A 27062-nucleotide genomic window follows, 5' to 3' on the forward strand; every position below is an offset into this window, starting at 1 on the left:
AGTACCCAGAAGCCACCTACTACAGGACAGGCCCAACAAAGAAAGTAACAGAACCCACTAGCCGTCACCTTCAGCCCCCAACTAAAACCTCTCCAGCACATCGTCAAGGATCTACAACCTATCCTGAAGGATGATCCCTCACTCTCACAGACCTTGGGAGACAGGCCAGTCCTTGCTTACAGACAGCCCCACAACCTGAAGCAAATACTTACCAGCAACCACACAACAAAAACACTAACCCAGGAACCCATCCTTGCAACAAAGCCCATTGCCAACTCTGTCCACATATCTATTCAGGGGACACTATCATAGGACCTAATCACATCAGCCACACTATCAGAGGCTCATTCACCTGCACATCTACCAATGTGATATATGCTATTATGTGCCAGCAATGCCCCTCTGCCATGTACATTGGCCAAACCAGACAGTCTCTACGTAAAACAATAAATGGACACAAATCACATGTCAAGAATTATAATATTCAAAAACCAGTTGGAGAACACTTCAGTTTCTCTGGTCACTCATTTACAGTCCTAAAAGTTGTAATATTACAACAAATAACCTTCAAAAACAGACTCCCACAAGAGACTGCTGAAGTGGAATTAATTTGCAAACTGGACACCATTAAATTAGGCTTGAATAAAGACTGGGAGTGGATGGGTCATTAAACAAAGTCAAACTATTTCCCCATGTTTATTTGTCCCCCTACCATTACTCACACCTTCCTGTCAACTGTTGGAAATGGGCCATCCCAATTATCACTACAAAAGCTTTTTCCTCCTGATGATAATAGCTCACCTTAACTGTTCACTCTCGTTATAGTGTGTATGGCAACACCCATTTTTTCATGTTCTCTGTGTATATATAAGCAACAAAGAATCCTGTGGCACCTTATAGACTAACAGACGTTTTCCAGTATGAGCTTTCATGGGTGAATACCCACTTCGTCGGATGCAAGTAGTGGAAATTTCTAGGGGCAGGTATATATATGCAAGCAAGAAGCAAGCTAGAGATAACGAGGTTAGTTCAATCAGGGGGGATGAGGACCTGTTCTAGCAGTTGAGGTGTGAAAACCAAGGGAGGAGAAACTGGTTCTGTAGTTGGCAAGCCCTTCACAGTCTTTGTTTAATCCTCAGGTGATGGTGCCAAACCCGCAGATGAACCGAAGCCCAGCAGCCCCCCCCCCCCCAAAGTCCGGTCCCGAAGCCCCCCTGCCACAGGATGGCCACCCCAAGACCCGCCACCGCGCAGCCAGGGAGGCCGAAGTGCTCTCCCAGAGGCCCCCGCACACCGCCATTCCCAACATCTGATTTGTGTCCATTCATCCCCCTCCTTAGAGATTGTCCAGCCCGGCCGATGCACACAGCAGAGGGGCATCGCCGGCACACGATGGCATACATTACACTGGTGTAATGGTAATGATGGCGTACATTACAGATCCAGACTAACACGGCTACCCCTCTGATACTTATGTATATATATATATATATATCTTCCTGCTGCATTTTCCACTGCATGCATCCGATGAAGTGGGTTTTAGCCCACAAAAGCTTATGCTCAAATAAATTTGTTAGTTTCTAAGGTGCCACAAGTACTCCTCTTTCTTTTTGCAGATAAATTAATGGAGGTTAAGTCCATGAATGGCTATTAGCCAGGCTGGGTAAGGAATGGTGCCCCTAGCCTCTGTTTGTCAGAGGGTGGAGATAGATGGCAGGAGAGAGATTACTTGCTCATTACCTGTTAGGTTCAGTCCCTCTGGGGCACCTGGCATTGGCCACTGTTGGCAGACAGGATGCAGAGTTGGATGGACCTTTGGTCTGACCCAGTATGGCCATTCTTACGTTCTTATGAAGGGAGGGGCAAAGTCCTCTAACAGAGTTTCTGTAGTGTAGTGGTTATCACGTTTGCCTAACACACAAAAGGTCCCTGGTTCAAAGCCAGGCAGAAACATGATGGCTTAATTTTCCCAGCTCCTCCTGGCCTGTCCCTGCTGTTGTAGGGGCAGCAGTGATTTCTGTGCTCAAAAGGTCTGTTATACTTCCCCTGCTCCCGCTTTTGTCTCCTCTCCCTCTCTGAATGCCTGTGAAGTGGCTTTTCCCCTCCCGCTCCCTCCTGGAATGCTCGTGGGATGAATGGGCTGGTTGAAGAGCAGAAGAGCTCCCAGGTAGACAAGGTGTCTGGGACTCTAATTAGGCAGCACTCACACACCCAGAGCATGGACACTGCCCAAGGTGGAGTGTGACCCACCAGATGCAGCCAAGTCATCTCTAGTCGCAGGCCATGAGGTGCAGGCCCTTAAAAGGGGAAGGGGCCCTGTGCTCAGGAGAGCACTCACAAGCTTGTACCTCCAGTGAATGCCTGTTGCCCAGACCGCCTGGCCAGTGGTTCTCTGCGTTGTATTTCATTGTGCCTCAAGGAGACTTACCTTCATCGCACCGTCCATAGCTGCGCTGTGGGACACTTACCTTGCAGAATCCTGACATCTCCAGTGCTGTGCCTGTCCTGGGAGCGTGAGTATGCGAGTGTGACACCCCCCCCCCCCGCTTATTTTGAGATAAGCTGTCAGTATAATAAATGTGCTGCTTTCTGCCTATCTCTGGTGGGTCATTAGTCCTCCCTACGCTTACTAACTGGCCCAATTTTGGGTAACACCTGCGGTAACCCCAACCCCTGCATGGCAGAAGGTGGTGAAATGAGCTGAGGAAAAAGCCTTGGCATCAGCAGGGGAAAGCTAGAGGACCTTGGCCAGTCACCTTTTGAAGCCTTGTGGCTTGGTCTCCTCTGCCCTTGGAGGTTGGCCTATGGCGGCCGGCACTTCCTGCTGGCCTCCTTTGTGTGAGTTGCCAAAGGAGGAAGTGAGGCAGGAATGGGGCAAAAGAGGAAAGTCGAGCTGAGGAAGGCAGGGCAGAAGCTAAGCACCTCAGTGCGGCTAAGTGGGGTTAGTAGAGCATCACCATTCGTTCTGCAAAGCCTGGGGAGGTGCGGTTGGCTACTGGGAGGTAGAATCCTGTGCCTGCCTCTTGGCTTCCCAGGGATGGCTACTTGCAGCCCAGGAGAAGAAGGATGGTTCTGGGTGAAAGGAAGACAAGCAAAGCTCTGGGAGGAACTTTGGGTGCAGGATGCTGGCTCTGTGCTGGGGGAGGGGGTTGGGGTGCAGGAGGGGTGGCGCTTACCCCGGGCAGTGCAGCTCCCAAAGTGACCAGTACACACAACCCTGCGGCAGCAGCTCCTAGGTGGGCCATGCCAGGGGGTCTCTGTGTGCCGCTGCCTGCAGGCGCCGCTCCCAGAGCTCCCATTGGCTGCAGTTCCTGGCCAATGAGGGCTGCAGAGTTGGTACTCGGGGCAGGGACAATGAATGGAGACACTCCCCCCATCCCAGGGGATGCTGGGACATGCTGGCCACTTCTGGGACTGGCACAGAGGGATGGAGGCAGAGTGGGCAGGGAGCCACCTTAGTGCTGCTGGAACATCTCTGCACACCCATTGGGGAGGGGAGCAGAGGGTCTCCATGTGCTGCCTGGGATAGGGGCAGTGCACAGAGCTGCCTCCCCTCCTGGGTCTATTACAGGAGTGGGTGGGTGGGGTCTTTTGGCCTGCAAGGTGCAGCAGGTCGGACTAGATGATCACACTGGTCCCTTCTGACCTTAAAGGCTCTGAGTCTAAAAGGGAGAGGGAAATAGAGGAAATTTTTTTAAAAAATAAACCAAACATTGTAATACCAGGATAACTCCAACAGCTCATTGTATAGTCCTGCCCCTTTCTTCCTTCATCGTGTGTTGAATGACCTGCAGGACATTGATTCTTTCATTCCCTTGGTAAACTGATACAATGTGACTGAAATAAAACCAATTCCCAGGCGAGAAAACATCACATCCCTGCATTGGCTGGGAATCGAACCCAGGTCAACTGCTTGGAAGGCAGCTATGCTCACCACTATACCACCAATGCCTCTGACAAAAGTGCCACTTATGCTTGTCCAATGAGGCTAGAGTAGCATTGAGGAGATTTTCTGCCTGTTAAAATGTACTGGATTCTCATCACTAAAAAAAAACACCTTCATCTTCACTTGGGTTTGAACAATCAGCCTTTCAATTAGCCACCAAAGTTGTTAACCACAGGGTATGTCTACACTACGGGATTATTCCGATTTTACAGAAACCGGTTTTTGGAAACAGATTGTATAAAGTCGAGTGCACGCAGCCCCACTAAGCACATTAATTCGGTGGTGTGCGTCCATGTACTGAGGCTAGTTTTGATTTTCAGAGCGTTGCACTGTGGGTAGCTATCCCATAGTTCCCGCAGTCTCTCCCGCCCATTGGAATTCTGGGTTGAGATCCGAATGACTGATGGGGCAAAAACAGTGTCATGGGTGATTCTGGGCAAATGTCGTCAGTCAATCCTCCCTCCGTGAAAGCAACGGCAGAAAATCATTTCGCGCCCTTTTCCCTGGATTGCCCGTGCAGGCGCCATAGCACGGCAACCATGGAGCCCGTTCAGCCTTTTTGCACTGTCACCGTATCTCTAGTGGATGGTGCTGACAGAAACGGTACTGCAGCGCTACACAGCAGCATCCCCTTGCCTTTTGCAAGTTAGCAAAGATGGTTACCAGCCATACTGTCCCGTCTGCTGCTTTGCAAGTTGACAATGACAGTTGCCAGTTATACTGTACCATCTGCTGCTGTCATGGGTGCTCCTGGCCGGCCTTGGTGAGGTCAGCTGGGGGCGCATGGGCAAAAATGGGAATGACTCCCCAGGTCATTCCCTTCTTTATGTTTTGTCTAAAGGGAGAGTCAGTCCTGTCTAGACTATCAGACAAGCCTACTAAAGAACCAAAGAGGCAAACGGCCGCTCCGGGTCAGATCCCCAGACATCCCACAGTAATGATGAGCTGCATGCCATTCTAGGGGGTGCCCCTGCAACAACCACACCCGTTGCTTCCCTCCTCCTCCACCCCTCCTGGGCTACCGTGGCAGTTATCCCCCATTTGTGTGATGAAGTAATAAAGAATGCATGAATTTGAAACAACACTGACTTTATCGCCTCTGCAAGTAGAGCTCAAAGTGGGAGGGGCAGGCAGCCTCCAGCTGCTATGATATTCCAGGCAGGACTGAATCTCCATTCAGTCTTTTTTCACTGTCACTATGTCTACTGGATGGTGCTGACAGACGCTTAAAGAAGAGAATGACATGGGAGTCATTCCCATTTTTGCCCAGGCAACCCCCGGGCGACCTCACCGAGGCCAGCCAGAAGCACTCACAGGATGACAATGACGGATACCAGTCCTACTGTACCATGTGCCGTCCGCAAGGGAAGGGAAGTGAAGGAGATGCTGCTGTGTAGCGCTGCAGCACCATGTTTGCCAGCAGCATCCAGTAGACATACGGTGACATTGTTTTCATGGGGGAAGAGGGGACGATGACCAGGGCCGGCTCCAGAGCCCAGCGGGGCAAGCACCCACATGGGGCGACCCTTTCCCAGGGGGGCGGCAGGCTGGGCCGGCGGACCTGCCGCAGTCATGCCTGCGGGAGGTCCACCGGAGCCCCGGGAGCAGTGGACCTCCCGCAGGCATGACTGCGGATGGTTCGCTAGTCCCGCGGCTCGGCTGGACCTCCCGCAGGCATGCCTGCTGCAGCTCAACCGGAGCCGCCGGAACAGCGAACCGCCCGCAGCTGCGGGAGGTCCAGCCGAACCGCGCGACCAGCGGATCCTCCGCAGTCATGCCCGCGGGAGGTCCGCTGCTCCCGCGGCTCGGGGGCGCCTCCCGGGCATGACTGCTTGGGGCGGCCAAATTTTTAGAGCCGCCCCTGGCGATGACATATACCCTGAACCACCCGCGACAATGTTTTTGACCCTTCAGGCTTTGGGAACTCAGCCAAGAATTCAAATGGTTTTCGGAGAGTGCGGGAACTGTGGGATAGCTACAGACGTCAGTCACCCCTCCCTCCATGAATGTCCATTTCATGCTTTGGCTTTCTGGTACGCTTGTCTCAGCTCCTTAAATTTCAGCACTGTGAGTCCCTGCTGTGGTCTTGTCTATCATGGCCTTGGAGATTTTTTCAAATGCTTTGGCATTTCGTCTATTGGAACGGAGTTCTGATAGAACAGATTCATCTCCCCATACAGAGATCAGCTGCACTATCTCCCGTATGGTCCATGCTGGAGCTCTTTTTTGATTCTGGGACTGCATGGTCACCTGTGCTGATCGGCGCTCCACGCTGGGCAAACAGGAAATGAAATTCAAAAGTTCGCGGGGCTTTTCCTGTCAACCTGGCCAGTGCATCCAAGTTCAGATTGCTGTCCAGAGTGGTCACAATGGTGCACTGTGGGATGGCACCTGGAGGCCAATACCATTGAATTGTGGCCACACTAACCCTAATCCGAAATAGCAATACCGATTTCAGCGCTACTCCCCTCGTCGGGGAGGATTAGAGATTCCAGTGTTAAGAGCCCTTTATATCGATATAAAGGGCTTCATTGTGTGGACGGGTGCAGGATTAATGTGATTTAATGCTGCTAAATTCAATATAAACTCATAGTGTTGACCAGGCCAGAGAGAGCAGCAGGTTTCCTCTATTGTTTCCCACTCTTGTTTTCTTGACTAGTTTCTCCTCTGCACCAACTTGTTCTTTTTGTTCTGTGAGCCTGGCTAGCTCAGTTGGCAGAGCATCAGGCTTTTAATCTGAGGGTCCAGGGTTCAAGTCCCTGGTCAGGTGATAAACTACTCACCAAGATCTTAAACTGTCTTTCTCACATCCTCTTTGATGTTACTTTTTCTCTTCAGGATTTTCCCTTTCCTCAGAAGGGCCTTTTTGTGTGTGGGTTTGAAGGAGCAACTTCCTGACAGCCCCTCTGTCCTTGCAGCCTGGAGGAATAAAGGCCTCTGGGCATAGAGCATGTTCCTCCCCTGCACACACACACACAGACAAACACACAGAATATCCCTAAGGAATTAGAATCACCTGCTGCCTTCCCCTGTCCTGCTGGATCCTCAAATGAAGATGCTCTTCAGCCTAAACCCATGTCCCCTCTTTTCCCAGTGCCCCTCAGACCCAACCCTCAGTCCCTGCTATGCTCACTGCTCCTCACTCCCAACCAGAGCCTGCTCCTCTTCACCCTTCTCCTCTGTCCCAACCCACAGCCCCCTCCTATTCCCAGTGCCCCTCAATCCCAACCCACAGGCCCCTTCTCCACACGCTGCTCCTCAATCCCAACCCACAGCCCCCTCCTTCCCTCCAGCAGCAGGTGCTTCAGACCCCCTCAGGAAGATTTTCTTGCAAGGTTTCGTGTATGAGTCTGCATGTGGATTTTACAGTATGTTGGAAATAGGTTGGGTTGCTTGCCGAAATGGTCACTTGTGGCTGGTGTTGGATTCCCAGTCTCCATGTTACAGGGGCAGGAGAAATAAAGGGTTGTTATCCTTGTTGTGTGAATCGAGGGCAGCACAACTGTGCTTGGCAGACCCCGATTGAGGGACTCACCCTCAATTCAATAGCACTTGCTAGGCAGGGGACATGGGTTCCAAAGCTGAGTGGCTGGGGCTATGATCACACTGCAATGAAACACCCACAGCTGTTCCGTGCCAGTGCAGGCTCCCAGGCTGGGGCCCTGGGGTGGTAAATATGCACTGTAGACATTTCAGCTCAAGCTCAAGCTCAGTATCGGGTTCTGGGAGCCCTCAAGGTTGGGAGGGAGTTTAGCAAGCAAACAAGGTAAAATGGCAGTGGAGTATTACCCTGGACTCAACGGCATTTCTCCATTGTTCTGTCTGCTTTGGGGCAGGGACAATAACACGTCCTGCTGTATTCGTTATTTCAAAGGGCGGTTTAGGATTTTCATTCTCACACACGGTGCACAAAGCAGGACTCAAACCCTCGGTGTAAACTAAACAAGTTGCTCACAGATTCTGGCAGCCACAATGAGCCATTTGGTGTGAGATCCCAGACCTGCCCCTGTCCCTGTCCCAGAGGGAGGGGGGTCATCTGTCATGGGCTGGAACACTGACCTATCAGCTCTTAACTCTCAGACTTTCAGTAACTCTATTATCAGTGCCAGTGAGTGTAATTTAATCAGCCACACTGGGCTGGACCAAAGGCCCATGTAGCTCTGTGTTTTATCCTCTGACAGTTACAAATACCAGGTGCCCCAAAATTAATCAACAAGGCACCACGGGGAGTTGAACCCAGGATCTCCTGTTTACAAGGCAGGTGCTTTAGCCAGCTAAGCCATGGTGCCTGCCTGTGGCTAAAGCACACTGTCTGCCCACACCTGACTCCCTGCCATCCCCACTGGGGCCTGAGAAGTTTTGCTTGTCTTGGATTCTGCAAAGCAGAGGAGCAGGTGAGGTTTTCCTTGCAAGCTCTCTGTGTGTGTGTGTGTGTGTGTGTGTGTGTGTAAATCTTTGGCCAAGTCTGCATGACAAAGTTATTTCAGCATCATTATATTGTTCAGGTGTGTGAAAAATACACAACGCTTCCTCGGTCGGCAGATTTTGGCTGGTGCATACACTGCAATACCACGTCTGGCGACAAAATTGCCCTGTTTTGGTGACAATATAAAACCACCTTGACGAGAGGCCTAGAGCTTTGTGCAGCAAACTTGAAGTGACAAATTGTCAGTGTAAATGCTGCTGGTCATTATATCACCATAACTGGCCTCCACCAGTATCCCACAATGCCTGCTGTGACCTCGCCTGCCCTGCATTCCTGCTACAGAGGCTGGGTCCTTCCTGTTTCATAGCTCCATAAAGTTCTGACTGCTGAGCTGTTATCTACACCGGGATTAGGTTGATAGAACTGCATTGCCAGCCTAAGTAATCTAATTACACCAACCTAATTTCATAGTGTAGACCTGTCCAAAGAATCATACGCACACCTTGGGAGCAAAACTTCACCTGCTCCTCTGCTTTACAGAAGCCAAACATGAGCAATACTTGTCAGGGCCCAGTGGGGATTGGCAGAGAGTCAGATATGGGCAAACACACTGCTTTAAGTAACAGCCAGTACCATGGCTTAGCTGGTTTAAAACACCTGTTTTGTAAACAAGAGAGACAGGAGGAGAAATCTAAGGCCAGCAGAGATAGGGACAATAAGGAGTTTCTAAACATTAAGCGGAAGCAGGGGCTGAATGAGCTCCCCCCTCACATCTAGTGAGGAGCTGGGGGAAAGACTTCAGGAACTTACCGTTTGCTTAGACACACCTACTCTGCCTAGCTATGCAGCATGATGGGGCCACTGTCCCAAAATGACCAGTTTTGGCTGGTGGTGGGTTACAAATCACTTTAGGATTGAATGGAATGAAATGTTATTATCCTTCCTGCATGAGTGAAGGGCAGCAGAACATACCTAGTCCGTCCTGATGGAGGTGTGGGTGGGTGGGTGAGGAATAGCTTTTATTGGACTTTGTAGAAGTGATTGAGAACATCACCCTAACTCAGTGGTCCTCAAACATTTCACACTGTGCCCTCTTAGCCCTGGCTGTGGCCCCTCAGAAGCCGCGGTCAAGAACCGAGGCTGTGAGTGGGTCAGTTGCTTGCTGGGAAGAGGGGTGCAGACAGGGGTTAGGGGGGTCGAGTCCAAGCTGGGAGTCAGGGGCCCAGGCTGAGGGTGGGGTTGGGGAAGAGCTGGGACAGAGTGGGGCTGAGTGCTGCTACCACCCTGCCCTCCATGGGGCTGGCTCAGGCCCTGAGGTGCCCCCATGAATGTTCTTCTGTGTCCCCCTAGGAGTCATGCCCCACATTTTGAGGACCACTGAACCCTACTCGCTAATCAGAGGCTAGTGATGCCAAAGCCCAGGGAAAGGGAGAACAAGTGCGGGGCTCCCAGCACCGGAGCCATGTGAAGGGGTTGCAGGAGAGGGGCAACGGCTGGTGGCACAGGGAGTTAAGGGCAAAGGGGTCACAGGAGGGGCAGGAGTTAGGGGTGAAGGAGGTGCAAGGGTTGGGAGTGCAGGAGCTAGCGGTAAAGGGGGAGTGGGGATTATCCAGGGGCAATGGGGAAGTGCCAAAGTACAAGCTTTGCCCAGGGCACCATTTTCCCTAATGCTGGTCTGAGCAAACAATTGGAAATGACCCTTCAGTGAGACCAGAACCATAGCGTAGAAAAGCCCCTTTGTTAAGTGGTGGTGGCTGAGGGCTTAGGGAAATGGGTTAGAAAACAACGGGTGTCTTTCTCTGGAGGTTTGATTCTTGCCTGCTGGGTAAGGCTGGTGTGTGGTGTCTCCATGGCTGCACTTTCAGTGTCTGATCACCCACAGTGCCCCAGGGAGCCAAGTCTAGACATATTCAGAGGCTCTATGCCAGGGTTTCTCAAACTTCCTTTCACCGCAACCCCCTTCTGCCAAAAAAAAAAAAACCCACTACATGGCCCTGGAAAGAGGGACCAAGCCCCTCCACACTGAGCAGAGGCAGGGGAGACAAAGCCTGAGCCCTGCCCCAGTTGGGGGAGGGCAAAACCAGAGCTTGAGGGATTCAGCCCTGGGTGGTGGGGCTCTGACTTTTGGCTTCAGCCCCAGGCACCAACAAGTCTAATGCCAGCCCTGGGGACCCCATTAAAACAGGGTCACGACCCACTTTGGGGTCCTGACTCACAGTTTGAGAACCCCTGCTCTATGCTGAGAGGAGAGAGTTTTCCTGGGGGTGCAGTTAATCCACTTCCCAAGAGGTGGCAGCGATGTCAGTGGGAGAAGCTATATCGGTGGGTGCGCAAGCTGTGGTGTTTGCCACGTTTAAGAAGTTTAATCAAACCCCATTTTTTAAACCACTTGTGGAGTGGGAATGGCAAAGGATCTCAATGAAGCAGGGTTTGTCCTTCAAAGTCCTGGAGATCATGATTCCATACTCCTTTTGTTATGAGGGTAGAGCTCAGTGGTAGAGTGCTTAACTGCAGCTCAAGTGCTCTTTGGTTCAAACCCCAGTGTCCTCTTATAACATTTTTTCTTTTAAAAAAGGAAAACTTTTTCATTTCCATTCTCCATTCTGTTCAGGAGCTCCACTATACGGGGGTGTTTGATATGAATGTAAACACTCAACATTTTGCTGTCCAAATGCATAAAAACTTAGCAAAGCTGTCCATCAGCTGAAATCAGTTCCAATCCTCTAAGTGTCTAGTTTATGTTTTCATCAATTAAACAAAGGTATCGTACGAATGTACATATGTACACTCTTCTCCAGGAGCTATGCTATGCAGAAGAACAAGCTACAATTCAGGAGTCTGATGACCAAAGAGCCACCAAATGTTCTGAGGGCTGGAGAAAAATGCCTTCTAGGGAGCTATTGAAGGAGCTCAACCTGTTTAGCTTATCAAAAGAAGATTGAAAGGTGACTTCATTGAAGTGTTGAAGGGCCTTAATGGAGAGAAAAGATTGGGTATTAAAGGGCTGTTTAATCTAGCAGAGAAAGGCATAACAAGACCCAATGGCTGGAAGGTGAAAAGAGACAAATTCATATTACAAATAAGATGCAAATATTCAACAGCGAGGATGATTCACCACAGGAACAAGCTACCAAGGAAAGTGATGGATTTGCCATCTCCTGATGTCATGTAATGAAAACTAGATGCCTTTCTGGAACGTGTTTGCCCCAGAAGTAGCTATTGTGTCATATAGGAGGCCTGTGATATGCAGGGGGTCAGATTAGATGCTCTAATGGTCTCTTCTGGCCATAAAGTCGACTAAAATCTGAAAAACTGAGTGTAGCACTGGGAGCAGCGTCTGATGTTTTCCTGTCTAGCCGGCTTGCTGCCTAGAACGAACGCTCCTTGAGTGGGGTGATCCACAGGGAGTAGCTCAAACCTCCAAAGTGCCTGGCCAGGGGCAGGACATTAGCACAGCAAGGGAGGGGTGTGGCAGTGACATCACAAAGGCTTTTTGCAGGACCTCATACTATTGGTCAAAGGTGGTGGGGAGGTGGTGACCTCACAGAGAGATGCTGACATCAGTGAGGCAGGACATGGGCGAGGGGCCAGGGAAACCTCAGAGACCCCTGTGGCTTTGCTTCAGCAAGTCTCCTTCTCCAGGTCTCTCTTTGAGGACAGAGAGAGTATTCGGGTTCACAGACGTGAGCGCCAGGAGGAACCTCTTTCGACTTTTCTCCTTCCCTTTTCCTGATTTTACTAGAAAACAGCCGTCCCTGTTTAGAAGGTAAGAGCCTCCTCTAGGTTTGAAACCTGTTCAGTCTGATCCATCTGGTGACTGTTGAATTCTAGGCATGGAAAACACGAACTTAAGGAGGCAAAATTTTATTCCGCACCTGGGATTTTGTCCCATAGAATCAGTGGGGACATTAGGGTTTGTCCTTTTTGTTTCACCTTTTCCTCCATCCATCCCTTCCTCCCTCCTTTCTCTTTGTCTCTTGCTTCTTTTGTTCTTTCTCCTGTTCCCCTCCCAACACCAGGAGAGAGAGGTGTGTGTGTGTGTGTGTTTGTGTGTGTGTGTTGCGGGGGAGTGCTCGGCAGCTCCCACTGTGGGAGGTCCACCCAAAAATGTGGGGCTGAAATAGTGCTCGGGCAGTGATCCCCACCGGTGACCTGGGCCACCCTTTGGGCTCTCTGGTGAGAACCCTCAGCCTCCCGTCCTCAGTCTCTACCCTGATTGGCTGAGCAGGGGGTTATTGACAGGGAGGAGACTCAGGTCCTTGTTGTTCTCTTTTAACATCGAGTAAATAAGTCAGAACCTGTTATAGGTTTGACAAATTTTGCTGCTTTGCTGCATTAATGGTCTCTGAGCAGTTCATGATTCTCTCTAACATTGCAGTTCTCCTCAAATACTTGCTGAATAATTACTGTGCACTGTTGTTGGTGTGGAGCTCATCTGAGAGCACTTTATTCAGGTCATTCAATGTGTGAAATTCAAGATCGGATGGTTAGTTTGAAAATCAGGGCTCTTGGGTCCTATTCCCAACTCTGCCACTGGCTGGCTGTGTGACCTAAGACAAGTCAATTCTCCTTTCTCAGCCTTAGCTTCTCCCTCTTTCAAGTAGGGATAATAATGATCCTCTCCTACCTACCTCACGGCGGGTGGAGGATGGGGATCCACTGGAGAGTGTCACTAGCAGTATCAGAGGGGTAGCCGTGTTAGTCTGGATCTGTAAAAGCAGCAAAGAGACCTGTGGCACCTTATAGACTAACAGATGTATTGGAGCATGAGCTACTGCACATGGCTAAGCAAAGAGAACAAACCCCAAGTCCCCCCTGTGCTTTGGGAGCCAGGTTTGCGGTGGGAATTCTGTAGTTCAGATGACTTCACGCCTGGGCATTGTGATTCTTTACCAGTTTCTCTGGCATTGGGGCAGTTTTGTGCTCACGACTGTGATGGCCGAGTGGTTAAGGCGTTGGAGCTGAAATCCAATAGGGTTCCCCTGCGCAGGTTCGAATCCTGCTCACAGCGAGGCCTGTGTTTTAGCCAGTCTCTGACCCTGGCAATATCTCTGTACAACCCCCTGAGACACTCTCAATTCTCTCCCCACCCCAAGTAAATCCTGTTCTGCTCCTTTCATAGAGATGCCTGGGGCACCCCCTCACACTGTGTCCCTGAGGGGTCAGGCAAACTCTCAGCACCTGAAGCCTCTGCCACCCACCTGGTGCCCCATAGATCAGCCATAGTCCTGGTTCTGCTCCTCTCTCTAGAGTGCGAAAGGAGCCGAGTCAGTGACTCCATGGGAGCTACGGGGCTGCAGAACCAACAGAGGAAAAATAGGTGCTCAGCGCCCACTGGCATCCAGCTCCCCTCCTCCCCCCCACTACAGGCCTTGCCGACAAGCTCCTCCTCTTCCCCTTCAGCACCTCCCACCTGCCAGTGATCAGCTGTTCAGTGGGGTGCAGGAGGAGCTGGGCAGGGAAGGGGAGGAGCAGGGACAGCAGGAGGTGGGGGAGGGAGAGGAATGGGGCAGGAAGGTGCAAGCCGGGAAGAGATGGGACAGGGGTGGGGGTTTGGGGGAAGGGGTGGAGTGGGGGCAGGGCCTTGGAAGGAAGGGGAAGAGTTGTTCCGGGCCGGCCCTGAAGGGAAGCACAGACTATCACAGTGACAATACAACTGACCAGCCTTGCAGGGGAGGCTGAGGGAGATTCGCACTCACCAGGTCTCTTCTCTCCCCCACGTTGAGCCAGACACTGCTCTCTCCTGGCTCTCACTCTAGCAGCTGGACGCCAAGGAGCCATTTCCCCACAGGAAGTGCATCGAGTGCCCCTGTGGTGCTGGCGCCGCTGCTGCCTGTGGGGCTGGCAGGGGGCCCATGTCTGCACAGACTCTCAGCTGCCAGGCCGGAGGGGGCACTTGGGACCTTACCAGACTGGCTCAGTGAAGACGGGGGGTGGACAGAGCAATACAGACGCTCTCCAGAGCACAGAGCAGCAGCCACCCATGCAGCCAGGCAATGAGCATTTCCCACAGCCTGGAGCCAAGGGGGAGGTGGCAGCTGCTGTTCCAGCTCCTCGGGGACAGGCCCTGTCAGCCAACGGCCACTTCTTACTCCCCACACCTAAGGGCGCCGGGTTCCTCCGGTGGGGGTGTGGAGCAGCCGTTCATTTTCCTGTCCTTTGTGTGTGCAACTGCTGACAAAAACATCCCAGACAGAGAAGCAACAGGCCAAACTACTAGTATGTAGCTGCCAAAGTAGCTCAGTTGGGAGAGCGTTAGACTGAAGATCTGAAGGTCCTTGGTTCAATCCCGGGCTTTGGCAGGTCCTTTCATCTCTCTTTGTGCAGAGGTGGCTTGTTTTCTGGGAGCACAGCAGTGCCTGCACCCAAGGTGAGTCCCTGAACTTGGGCTCTGCAGTAGGAAAACATAAAATGGGCTTCTGCCCCTAGTTGGCCCACTTGACCTTTACCAAGGAGAGATGGGAGCTGTCTTTCCCAATGTAGCAGGAAGAGAGTGAGGCAGGGTGACCCTCAGGGATGGTGCCAGAGGGCTGCTGGGCAGTGACAGGCAGGGATTGGGGATGGAAGCTCCTCTGTGCAGCTGAGCAAGGGCAGTGGCAGGGAAGGGGCATCTGTAAAAGTGACCCAGCAACACCTCTCCTCCTCTGGGCACCTAGAGCAGAGGCGGCTGGTGCTGAGAGCTCCAAGTGAAGGCTTAAAAGCCACAGAGCAACTGAGGTCAGGGCTAGAGGAGGGCAGGACCAGGCCTATGTGTGGCCTTCAGACAGGCACAAAAACACCCAGCCAGGCTGCTCCCTGCCATGCCAAACACCCACTGAAGGTCACCAGCATGTGGGGCGGCTGCTGATGCTCTGTGGCCAACATCAGAAGATGGTAGGAAAGCAGGGCCAGCCCCCATGGTGAGGCCTCTTACCGTTCCCACTCTCCATGATCACTTTTGCAGTGGGGCAGGAGATTTTACTCAAGAGGCTTTTCCCGAGCTGGCGAGAAGCAGAGAAACACCCAGGCTCCGAAGATGCTATGTAGCAAATACCCTCCAGCACAGGGACAGGCGCACACGCTAGCCCGGGCAGCCGCCCATTTTCTTTGGCAAGTCAGGAAGGGCAAAGGCGAGACTGGAAGCATCTGGGGCTCATGCCCCAGCCTTTGTGACAGCCACCCCCAACTCCTTCCCGGGGCTCTAGCTGAAGCCAGAGCATTGGCCTGAGCCGCCAAGAAGAGGTTCCAGCCTTGAAGGGAGCAGGACGTTCAGCACAACAGTAAAACTGCAGAAACACAACCACCAAAGGACTTAAACCCTCAGTCTTCTGACGCACTCTCAGATGCCTTATCCATTAGGCCACATGGTAACATGAGAAAAGGATCCTCCAAGCACTGCTTTGGAAAAGGCGGACATTGTGTTTCTCAGGTCATCTGCTGAGGGGGGCCGAGACTCTCTGGGCACGAGAAGTTGAGTTCCCAGCGACGCGTGAGACTTAATTCTATGGAGCCAGGTGCAGGGCTTTGGCAGGGAGGCTCAGGCATGGGGGATTGGGGTGCAGCGGACGGACCGGCTGTCTAGGTGTAGAGATTTAGTCACACTGAGGCACAGGAGGGAGGAGGAGGAGGAATCCTGCTGACAGGCAGTGGCTGTGCAGAAAGAGGAGGGGTTCTGGGGACTTTTTTTGCATCCCTTTTGCCTGCCTGCTCGCTCTTGTGGTGAACGGTGAAGATGGTCTCACCCAGACCAGATAGCTCAGTTGATAGAGCATCAGGCTCTTAATCTGAGGGTCCAGGGTTCAAGCCCCTGTTTGGGCGCTCAGCTTTTAAGTTGCCTTGTGTGCCAGGAGCCAAATGATTCCTGGTGCTGTCCACCAGCCACATGCCGATTCCCAGAAGCCGTGGCCATCTCCTGCAAAGGTTCCTTTCCTCAGGAATCAGGAGACAGGCCACATCCACAGGAGCAGGCCTAGAACAGGCAGTCTCTGGCTGGCAGGAAGCGCTGTGGGGCCAGGTGCTGAGAAAGCCCAGAGGGGGAGCAGCAGAGATGAGGGGAAGAGAGACAGAGAAGCAATGAGGACAGAGTACAAGTGTACAGGGGGTTCAGGTCTGGCTATTGTGGGGAACTTCCCTGGTTTATACACAACCCTGGTGCAATTGGCCAGAAAAAGAATCTGAGTCCCCACCCCCTTACCCAGAGGCTGCCTGACCCCAAGGAGGCTCTTTCTACTCTCCTGTGTGGCAGAGATCTCGTAACCCCGACAAGGCTGGGCCCAGGAATCCTGGGGGGTTTGATGACCCCCAATCTTGTCATGATCACTTGAACAGGGCTACAGTGTCCCCACTCTGGGCAGTTCCCTGACCCACTCCTCATTGCATGTGCTTCAAGCAAACACCATTTATTACCCAGCAATCCATGTAAAACACAAGGAAAGATGGGAAAGGAAAACACGTCACCCTGTTCTGTGGCGCAGGGAGATCACAACCCGCGTCTCTGGAGGGTCAGGGCAGGTCACAGTCTCTCCCTCACATGTCCCAGGCCTCCTCCCCCGGCCCTGGCTGTGCTGCAGGGACACCATGGGCTGGACACTTGCTCTGGCAGTGGCCACACGCTCTAGGTGACAGGCCCCTTGTTCCCAGTGTCAGCCCCCATGTAGGGAATATGATCCCCCCACCCCCAAAAGTCTGGCCTGCAAGATCTCTTGACGGGTGGCATCTCCTTGCACTGGGCCTTCTGCCCAGGGTCCCCCTCGCCCTCCCACGCTGCTCACTGCACCCACCTCCAGCCCCAGTGCTGCTGCGGCTCTGCCTCCAGCTCCCTGGGCTGCTCCTCTGGCTCCGCTTGCTGCAGCTCTTCTCCCAGCACAGATCTGCTCCCTGGGCAGCTTCTACGGCTCGTGCTGCTGCGGCTCGGCTCCCAGCACAGATCTGCTCTGGTTCTCCCTGGCTGGTGCAGCTCTGCTCCCCGGCTCTTCTCGGGCTCCTGCTCTCTCCTTAGCTCCGCCCCACTCTGGCCCAGGCAGTTCCAGCTCCCACGGAGGATGGGACCCCCTGGCCTGGTGACTCCCTCATTACACTGCCTGGCCTGTCAGTGCAGCTAACTTGGAGCTTTGGCCTCTCCCCATTGCCCCTGGGGACTGTCAGTCTCAGGGGCCTGATTTCCCATTGGCCCTTTTCCCTTCTATTGGGACTGGGAACTAGCCAACCAACCCCCCACTAAGTTTTAGTAAGGGGCCAACAGTCCCTTACATGAGCCAGCCCCATGCGGGTCACCGATGTGCAGAGAAAGCAGCACAAGCTGGTCCCATGATGTAACGGGCAGCACTCAGGACTCTGAATCCTGCAATCTGAGTTCAAATCTCAATGGGACCTTGTGGTAAAGCCCTGGAGCTCCCAGTGCTCAACTTCCCTGTCTCCAGCTGTGCACGAGCAAATCTTTTCCCTCCTGCTGGGTGACTCGCCCACTGGAGCCAGGTCTTGGGTGGTGAATGGCCAAAATTGCTTGGGGCTCTAGAACTTGTTACGCTGATGCCTGTGGTGTGACCAAGTGGCTGGGATTCTTGCTGCTTCACATGAGGCCCACAAGTTTGGCCATTTTGCTTGCAGCCACATGTTACCTCTTGTCCACCTGGCACTTGAAGGAAGGAGGGCCAGGGCCAGGCTTGATAGTCAGGGCTAGGCAGGAGGGAGGCAGAGTCCCAGGCTGGAGCCCAGCACCTCTCCTCCTCTGGGCACCTAGAGCAGAGGCGGCTGGTGCTGACAGCTACAAGGGAAGGCTTAAAAGCTACAGAGCAACTGAGGGTGAGGCAAGAGGAGGAGAGGACCATGCCTATGTGTGGCCAGCAGACAGCCACAAAGACACCCGGCCAGCCTGCTCCCTGCTATGCCGAACCCCCACTGAAGACATGCTTAATCCACTTGCTGATTTGGAGGAAAACCTGTCAAAATCTGTGTGCGAGGAGAACCTGCTTGGCTTGGAAGGAGCGAGGAAAAAGAGCGAGTGAAAAAAATAATCAGCAAGAGAGAGAGCGAAAAGAACGTGAAAGGCAGAGAAAGAAATAAAGGGAGAGAAAAAAACATTAGAAAAAGAAGGAAAGAAAGGAAGAGCGTGAAAGGTAGAGGGGAAAAAAGAAAGCAAGAACATACAAGCTAGAGAAGGAAAGGAATGAAAAAGAACGAATGAGCCACAAGCGCTAGTTGAAGATGGAATGGGACAGTCAGAGAAAGGACAGAATGACCCGTTAAGTAAGGTTGCACCCCAGATTCTCCATGTTGGGGGCACAGGCCCCCCATTTCCATCCTGGCCCTGCTTGGGTTGACCATCCATAGGTGCCTATTGGCACCCCCATGCTCCGAGGAGGGGACAAGCCCCCCCATACCCTCCCCTCGGGACACGGACTCTCCCCAATCATGACTCCCTTCCCGCACGCTCCTGGGAATGGGGGGAAGGTGGAGGGAAGGCGTGTGCTGAGCAGCACTGTGGGAGTCTCTCTCTGGGGCGAAGGAAAAGGATTTTTTTTTGTACCAGAAGGAAAGAGCAGGGGGCGGGGGCATTTGTGGAGCCGGTGCGCACACCAGAGAGAGGAACTGAATGCAGTCCAGCATGAGCCCAGTGCCAGTTGGAGCCGAGACGCCTGCATCTGGAGGACCATCTCCAGAACCTACCTTGATGGTGCCGTCCATCACCGCTCCCACATGGAGCTTCCCACCTAGACCTCCCTGGACGGGATGAGGTGGTGCATTGGCAAAGGGGGCTGTTTGAGCGTGTGTGTGCGTGTGTGTGTGTGTGTGCGCGTGTGTGTCTGCACACATCTAATTTTGGTAAGTGATGTCACAAACTGCTGGGTTTCCTATTGGTGTGACTGATTTTTGCAAAGCTCTCCCCCCCACACACACACACATCTTCTTTTGGCGCTAGGGCTGGGTGGCTTTCAGCAGTGGCACAAGGGGCTCAGGGCGGAGAATCGGGGAGCTGGGGGAGGGGGAAGGGTGCACGGGGGGTGTGTGTGTCACCAGGATAAGAATCACATTTAGCCCTTGCACGGCAATGGTGGTGCACTCACGCACTGCCACGCCATCTAGTATCACAACTACTTATCTGTACAACAGCAGCACCTACAGAGACCGGCGCAGAATCACACCCTGCTTGTGCCGGGGGCTGCACAGACACAGAGACAGTCCCTAGCCCAGCTGAGATCAGGCCCCGTTGTGCCAGGCGCTGCCCAGACACAGCGAGAGACAGGCCATGCCCCAGAGAGTTTACAGGCTCCACACCCAAAAAGTGGGAGGAGAAACAGACCCAGTGTCACACAGCAGCACTGAGAGTAGAACCCAGGAGTCCTGGCTCCTCCTGCTCTAACCACTAGACCCCCCTCTGCTCCCAGAGTTGGGGACAGAACCCAGGAGTCCTGGCTCCCCAAAAGGTGGGGAGTGGGGTCTAGTGGTTAGAGGAAAGGAAGATGGGTGTCAGGACTCCTAGGTTCCAGTCCCAGCGCTGGGGTTAGAGTGGAGTTTCGTACGTTAGCACAGGTGGGGCTGGGAGCCAGGACTCCTGGGTTCTTCCCATCCCCCCCTGAACCACCTTGCACAGCAGGAGGGGGGCTGGGCAGGAAGCGGTGATGGGGTGAAAACTACCAAGAAATGCAAATCCTGGAAGGAGCCTGTGCCAGGAACCGGGCGGTACAGAAACCACGGCCCCCACCTCTAACCCCCCCTTGGCTGGCACTGGATCATGCCCCCAGTGCACCCCCAATCCACCCCCTGTGAGCCCTGGGGGGCAGGGAATAGCCATGGTGCTGGGCCCCCCATCCAATTGAAGTATTCAGTGTCGCAGTGACCCAAGGTGTGTGCACAGAATGGGGATGGAGTATGGGTGGGTGGGAGATGGATGGATTGATTTCTGCATGTGCTTGTGTGGTTTTCTGTAAGAGGTGTGTGTGTGTGTGTGTGTGTGTGTGTGTGTGTGTGTGTGTGTGTGTGTGTGTTATTACAGCTGTGGGTGTTGTGTTTGTGGCTGGATTTGTGCATGTGTTTGCATCTGTTAGGAGTTGTGTTGATGTTGACTGGATTTGTGCAGGTGTTTGTGTATGTTTGCAAGTGTGTGTGTGTGTGCGCGCGCACGCGCGCGCATGCTCTGCTGCTCTCTTTCTGCGCAACAACCATTTCTCTGTATGTCACAGCCCCCATACCGTCGACCCCGGTGGTGATTTCCCCGTCTTACAAGGGCTGGCTGGCCTGACCCTTCTCCCCTCTGCGGAGTGTGACGGGGGCTGCAGCTCACCCCCTGTGGGGCAGGAGGGCCCAGGTGCAGGCACTGGGCTGCGATGCACCTGGAGAGCAGCTCAGGTGAGGTGGGGCAGGGCCTGTGGTGTCCGTTCTGTGTTGCCTGGTGCTGGGCCATTGCACAATCCCCAGCCACGCCGCACAGCGCCCCCCGAGAGGGGGCAGGGGGCCGAGCAGACGATCCAGCACGAGGGGGGTGAGGACGTGTGGTTGGGAGGAGGAAAAGCCTTGGGCTGCACTGGGGGAATGCAGAGCAGGGGTGACACCCCAGAAACCTGCAGCAAAGGGATGGACAGGTGGGGTGGGTGGATAGAAGAGGTAGCGGGACTAAAATCTAAAAGGGGAGTGTGGGGTCTAGTGGTCAGAGCGGGGGGTTGGTGGTCAGAATTCCTGGGTTCTATCTCCAGCCCTGGGAGGGGAGCGGGGTCCAGTGGTTACAGTGTGTCGGGGGGAGAGCCAGGACTCCTGGGTTCTCTCCCTGGCTCTGACGCTCTCTTGTGCAATCCCTCGGCAGTTACCCAACTCGCCAGCTTGTGGGAGCGAGGGGCTGGGGCTGGGTTGTGACACGGCCCAGAGTCCTGTACTGCCCCTTTGTTACCCAACCGGGGCAGGGTGGGGGATGGCCTGGGAGACCCGCTAAGAAAGGCATTTCTGGTGGGTTTATGTGTGGGTCACGCTGCCCCCTCTAGGTCAGAACCAGTCTCAGCCTGGGTCAGACCCTGGGAGCCCAGCCCCCTCTGTCGCCACGGCGATGTCTATTGGTCTCCTGGAAAGGTCCATTCTTATTGGTAGCTGTCCAGTGGCAGTGAGTTCCACAGGACTCGGCACAGGCTGTGTGGGGCAGGAGGTCCTTGTGTTGGGAGCAGTGGGAGTGAACTGTGTGCGGTTGTGTCTCTGAGCACAATTGTGGATATTCTGGTGTGTGTGTGTCTGTGTGTGATTGTGAGTATGGCTGGAGATGTGATTGTTTCTCTCTTTGGAGGGTTGGGCTAGCATGCCCCTCTGGGTGTGTTGTGTGTGAGTGTTCTTGGGATTGTGTGAGTCCCTTTGTGCATCAATGTGTGTGTGTGTGTGTGTGTGTGTGTCACTTGCTGCAGGATACAAAATCCTGCAAAGCCACCACACACACACACACACACACACACTCACACACAGAGCAGGGCTCAGCCCCACCAGCAGGGGGCAGCAGAGACACACACGACTCTCCTGGGCCAGCTTGGACAATTTCCCATCACGACCCGGCACAGTGCTGGTGCCCCCACACGGGGGTGGGCAGCGACCGGGCGGGGGGGGGGCAGATGTGCTGGATTCAGAAGGAAGCACTTTGGAAAAATCAGTCACGGCCCTTAGCAGAGCTGGGACACAGACCCAGTGACCCCTGCACCACCCTGGGAGGGGAGTGGGGTCGAGTGGTCAGAGCAGGAGGGGGCTGGGCACCAGGACCCCTGGGTTCTACCCCTGGCCCTGGGAGTGGAGGGGGTCTAGAGCAGGGGGACTGGGAGCCAGGACTCCGGGGTTCCATAGGGGAGACTGTTTTTTCTTGTGCTTCCCTCCCTAGAGATCCCAGCCCAGCCCCCTAGTGGAGAGTGAGTGGGGGAAGTTGCTCTCCCACTTCAGAAACATGATTCAACCTCCCCTCCACCCATGGGCTGTGACATCATGGAACCTCCCCTCCCCCAGGCAGACAGTAGAAGCCCCGCCCACCAGAGAAGGGGGAGGGTCTAGTTGCACCCACAACAAACCCACTCATGGTTGCAAAAAAACCCCCACAGCCCCACAAACCACTGCTAGGACAGGATCTGCTGCTTTCCTTGGTCACCATGAGCTGCTCCCCGCCAGGCTCAGTGGCAATCACTGCCCCGAAGTGACTCCGGAGCAGGCACCCACAGCACGAACTCCCCACACCGGATTCTGTCCACACGCAGAGAATTCTCTCCGCCGGGCTCCTTCGGTTCCTCTCGCTGCTCTCCGTCCTGCCGCCAGACACTGCTCATCTGCATAGCCCCGCCCATGGACACATGACACCTTCTGTCGTTTTGGTCTCAAGTGAAGGAGTTGCCTGCGGGGAGTGAGCACGTCACCACACGTCACAGACCCAGCGTACGTCACAGCCGCCGGGCGGGGATTGTCTGTGAGCCCCGCGCTGGGGGCGGGGCTTCAGGGAGAGACCCAGCCCCATAGACAGCCTGGGGCAGGGAGATATCGGGGGAAGGGATGGGGGAATGGGGGGGCGGGAAAGGGAGAGACCCAGCCCCATAGACCTGTAGGGGCAGAGGATCTTGGAGTCAGGAGGGGAGAAGGGAGCTTGGCAGAGACCCAGCCTGGGGTGGAGGGAGACATGTTGGGGGGGGTGAAATGTTGGTCCAGGGAAACTGAGTCACTCCCAGGACATCGTGTGCAGGGGAGAGCACAGGGGCAGGGAGAGAGCCCCAGCCCCACAGAGCCCCAGAGGGATATTGGGGGCAGGGGAGGGGATGGACGGGGGAGAGACCCAGCCCCATAGACCCCTAGAGGCAGCGGGATATGGGGGGGCAGGAGAGGGGATGGCAGAGGAGACACCCATCTCCATAGACCCCCAGAGGCAGGAAATGAGGGGAGAAGGGGGGAGGGAGGGATCCAGCCCTATAGACCTGTAGGGGCAGGGAGATATTGGGGGCAGGAGGGGAGAAGGGGGGTTGGCAGAGACCCAGCCCGGGGTGCAGGGAAATGGGCTGGTTTGGAAGGAACTGGGGAGGAGAAGAGACACAGGGCAGGACACACGTTGGGACAGGGAAACTGACTCACTCCGAATACATGCGGAGCAGGGCAGGGCGGAGGCAGATCATGCTGGTCCCAGGGTAATTTCGGGGGGTTCTGATTCCCCACTCAGCCGGGGGGGGGCTCCCCTCTGGGCTGAGGAGCCCTGGGGTGGGGCGGGTGCAGGGGCTGGGTGTGTGTGTCAGGCTGGGGGAGCTGCCTGGGCAGAGGGGCTGGAACCAGGCGCAGCTGCCGGCGGCAAGCTGCAGGGGGCGCCCTGCTGGTCGCAATGAGGGCAGCAGGCAACTCAGCCCCTCCCCCACTCTACCCCCCTAGCCCCACTCCCCTCCTAGAGCTGGGGGAGAACCCAGGAGTCCTGGCTCCCAGCCCTGCCCCTCTCCCGTATTTCCATATGGCTCCATCCAACAGCCCCGCCCCCGCGAGTGGGGAGAGACGAGGCCAAGGGAGAAGCAGGCGGGGTGGGGGGGCCGAGACCGGGATGTGAGTTCGCCTCAGGAGCCGGAGGGGGGCGGGGCCGGGGCTCTCTGGGAGGCGGGGTGGGGATGAGTTGTAGTTCCTGGCTCGTCTCAGAGCGGAAGTGACGCAACTGTTGCTCAGACAACGCGCCACCTCCCGGTGCACTCTGGGAAGCGTAGTTCTCTGTCTCTCTCTCACACGCGGCCTCTATTGGAGGAGGGGCCGTTTTTCGTCACTTCGCCGCGCCCCTCCCCGCTCCCTGATTGGCGGAGAGAGCGCGGGACCGGGACTCGGCGGGGGGGGGGGAGGCCCCGGTTCCCTCGCCCCGAGGCTTCATTGCTCCCCGCCCCCCCCACCCCCCCTGGGCGCGCGCTGCGGCCGTTGGGATTCGAATCCCGCTGGTGGCCGGGGGGGCTGCGCGGCTCAGTCCCCGCGGGGGCACCAGTGGGACCCACCCGGGCGCTGCTGGGGGTCCCGGAGTGGGGGGACGCGGCTCGGGGGCAGCCGGCAGGGCAGGGCTGGTCCGAGGGGCGCTGGGGGCGGGGCGGCGAGTGGTGGCTCCGCACGGGGGGGCCGGGGGCTCAGACCCCCAGTTCCAGGCGCCATCAGCCCCTCCCCCTCCTCTCCCTCTGTAGGGCCCTGACAGCCCCTTCAGGCCCCCCAGTGTCTCCCCGTCTGTTGTGACCTTCTCGCCAGCCCCTCCCCCATCTGTGGAGATCCCTCAGCCCCCGGCGTCCCCTTCCCCCATCCTGTCCGCTCTGCCCGGCCTTTCCCTTCGCCCCCCTCCTCCCTCAGCCCCTAATTGCCTCCAGCCCATTAATCCATTGCTGGGCCCCACTTCCCCATCCCCCCACTGCCCCAGTCCATCCCCAGGGTGTGAGGTTCCTCATCTCCAATCTCTGCTACACCCAAACCTGCCAGGTTCCCCTTTTCAGCCACTGTGGGGTCCTCCAACCCGCCCCCACCCATCCACTCTGGGCTCTCTAAATCCCACATTCCCACAATGCACCTTGGTAACCCCACCCTCCTCTATCCCTAATCCCCCTAGTCCCTTCCCTTGGGTCCCCCTGGACACCCCAACCCACAGTCTGGCCCCCACATACATCCCAGTCACTCATTCACACACTGAGCTAGTTCTTCAGGGGCCCCTACAGCCCACCAAACTCCTCCATCCATGGCTGGAGTTGCTGCGATGTTCTAGCGGAGTCTATTCTTTCTCCCCTGTAGATGACGATTTTCCCCACTGCAGTTAGTTGCTCTTTCTCTGCTTCCCCATAGCCCCTCCCCACTGATAGTGACCCCTGCTGGCCAGGCACGGGAGTGTCCTGTAGGTGCCTTCTTGTAGGAGCAGTGACTCCTGGTGGCGAGGGGCAGCAATGCCTGGCACGTATCCACCTAGCATTGCTGCAGCGCCCCCTGGTGGCCACTGAGGGCAGTTCCCTGTGTGACCCCACCACTGCCATTGCGCCTCTGAGCGCTGGTGGGTAGGTGAGGCAGGGCCCTGTATGTATATCAGCCATTGGGGCAGTGCCCTCTGCGTATCCCACTCTCATCTCGGTGACTCGTGTTGCCCAGGTGGGGCAGTCCCCTGTGTGTATTTACTCCCCCCAACCCCTGCATTGGGCCAGTGAGCACTGGTAGCCAGAGGAGTCAGTGCCTGAGGTGTGTTCTTCACCTCCCCCAAGGTGTCAGGGTGCCAGGGTGGCCGTGTCAGGCAGTGCCCTGGGTATCTTCCTACCCCTTTGTGGCAGTGAGCCCTGCTCCTGGTGTGTGTCACTCCCCCACTAGGGATGTGCACTGGTGGCCAAGTGGGGCAGTGCCCTGTGTGTAGCCCCCTCTCTCCCTGCCCCCACCCCCCAGGGTGACCAGATAGAAAGTGTGAAGAATCGGGACGGGGTGGAGGGTAATAGGCACCTACATAAGAAAAAGCCCCGAATATTGGGACTGTCCCTATAAAATCGGGACATCTGGTCATCCTATCCCCTCTACCCCTGAGCCAGGTATGGCAGGCACTGATCCCTGGCATCCCCGTGGGGCAATACCCTCTGTATATCCCCCAATTGGGGCAGTGACCCCTGCTCGTCAGGTGGGGCAGTGCCCTGATGCAGTTTTTCTCACCCCAGTGGATATTGCAGCCCTTAGTATAGAGGTTTGTTCTTTAAACATGGGGTCAATCTCCTGTGGGGTTGGGCCACAGGAGAGCCCCATGCCCCTTCCTGTGCTTCTAACCCTGCACTGTTCACCCTGCGTCCTCCCCCACGCCCCAACCCTGTGCCCCCCTCTGGCACCCCTAACCTCTGGCACCCCAAACCCTGCACCTCCTCCAGCACCCCTACGTCCCTCACCCCTAACCCTGTGCCCCCCTGAATCCTAAACCTGTGACCTCTGGCACCCCTACACCCCAACCCTGCACCCCCCTCCTGCACCCCTCACCCTGCCCCCTAACCCCTGTGCCCCCTCCTGTCCCCCTAATCCCTGCACCCCCCCTCTGGCACCAAACCCCTGAACCCCCTCTGGTGCCCCCAAGCTCTGCACCCCAAGCTCTGCACCCTTAACCCTGTGCCCCCCTAACCCTGTGCCCTCCTCCAGTGCCCTTAACCCCTGCCTCCTCCTGCACCCGTAATCCCTGCACTGTGCCCCCTTTTCCCCTAACCCCTGCACCCTCTCCTGTGCCCACTTGGGGAAACTGACCTGGATGCACGGAGTAGCTGGCATTGCTACTCGCTCCCCCCGCCGCCCCTGAACACTGCTCCTCCGCACATCGCTAGGGGGCTGTGAGGGGGGGAGCAAGGAGCGACATGGGGGCTCCCTGCCTCCAGGTCACCTTCCCCACCTGGGCTGCTGCTCTCTGTCCTCCCCTTATGCAGCCCAGGTGGGGAAGGTGACCTGGAGGCAGGGAGCCCTGATGTCGCTCCTTGCTCCCCCCTCACAGCCCCCTAGGGGGGCACGGAGGAACATTGGGGGGAGCAGTATCCGCTCATCACCGCTCTCTCCCCCTTCTCTTCCCCTCCCTCCCCCCATGCTCCTATGCCGGGAGGGAGCAGGGAGAAATCTGGGCACCACCCCAAGCAGCTCTCCCCTGCCAGCCGGGAGCAGTTTCTGACTTTACACCAGCAGCACACACCTCTCTGCTACCGTACAGCACCGCCCTTGACCATGGTACCCCTGGGTCATTCCCTGGTGTCACCCACCCCTAAGGCTGGCCCTGGCTACGGG

At 55.5% G+C, this 27062-nt stretch overlaps 5 non-coding genes across 5 annotated transcripts; 4 read left to right on the forward strand and 1 right to left on the reverse strand.

Annotated features, from left to right (window-relative positions):
- Positions 1-3879: 3879 nt before the first annotated feature.
- TRNAG-UCC lies at positions 3880-3951 on the reverse strand. The gene has a single exon. It is a non-coding gene; the product is annotated as a tRNA-Gly (tRNA).
- Positions 3952-6643: 2692 nt separating this feature from the next.
- TRNAK-UUU lies at positions 6644-6716 on the forward strand. Its single transcript has one exon. It is a non-coding gene; the product is annotated as a tRNA-Lys (tRNA).
- Positions 6717-13301: 6585 nt separating this feature from the next.
- Positions 13302-13383, forward strand: TRNAS-UGA. The gene has a single exon. It is a non-coding gene; the product is annotated as a tRNA-Ser (tRNA).
- A 1218-nt stretch (positions 13384-14601) lies between these two features.
- Positions 14602-14674, forward strand: TRNAF-GAA. Its single transcript has one exon. It is a non-coding gene; the product is annotated as a tRNA-Phe (tRNA).
- A 1422-nt stretch (positions 14675-16096) lies between these two features.
- On the forward strand, positions 16097-16169 carry TRNAK-CUU. The gene has a single exon. It is a non-coding gene; the product is annotated as a tRNA-Lys (tRNA).
- The last annotated feature ends 10893 nt before the right edge of the window (positions 16170-27062 follow it).

The sequence above is a fragment of the Mauremys mutica genome, unplaced genomic scaffold (assembly GCF_020497125.1).
Source record: "Mauremys mutica isolate MM-2020 ecotype Southern unplaced genomic scaffold, ASM2049712v1 Super-Scaffold_100201, whole genome shotgun sequence".
In the NCBI taxonomy this organism is placed as follows: domain Eukaryota; kingdom Metazoa; phylum Chordata; order Testudines; family Geoemydidae; genus Mauremys; species Mauremys mutica.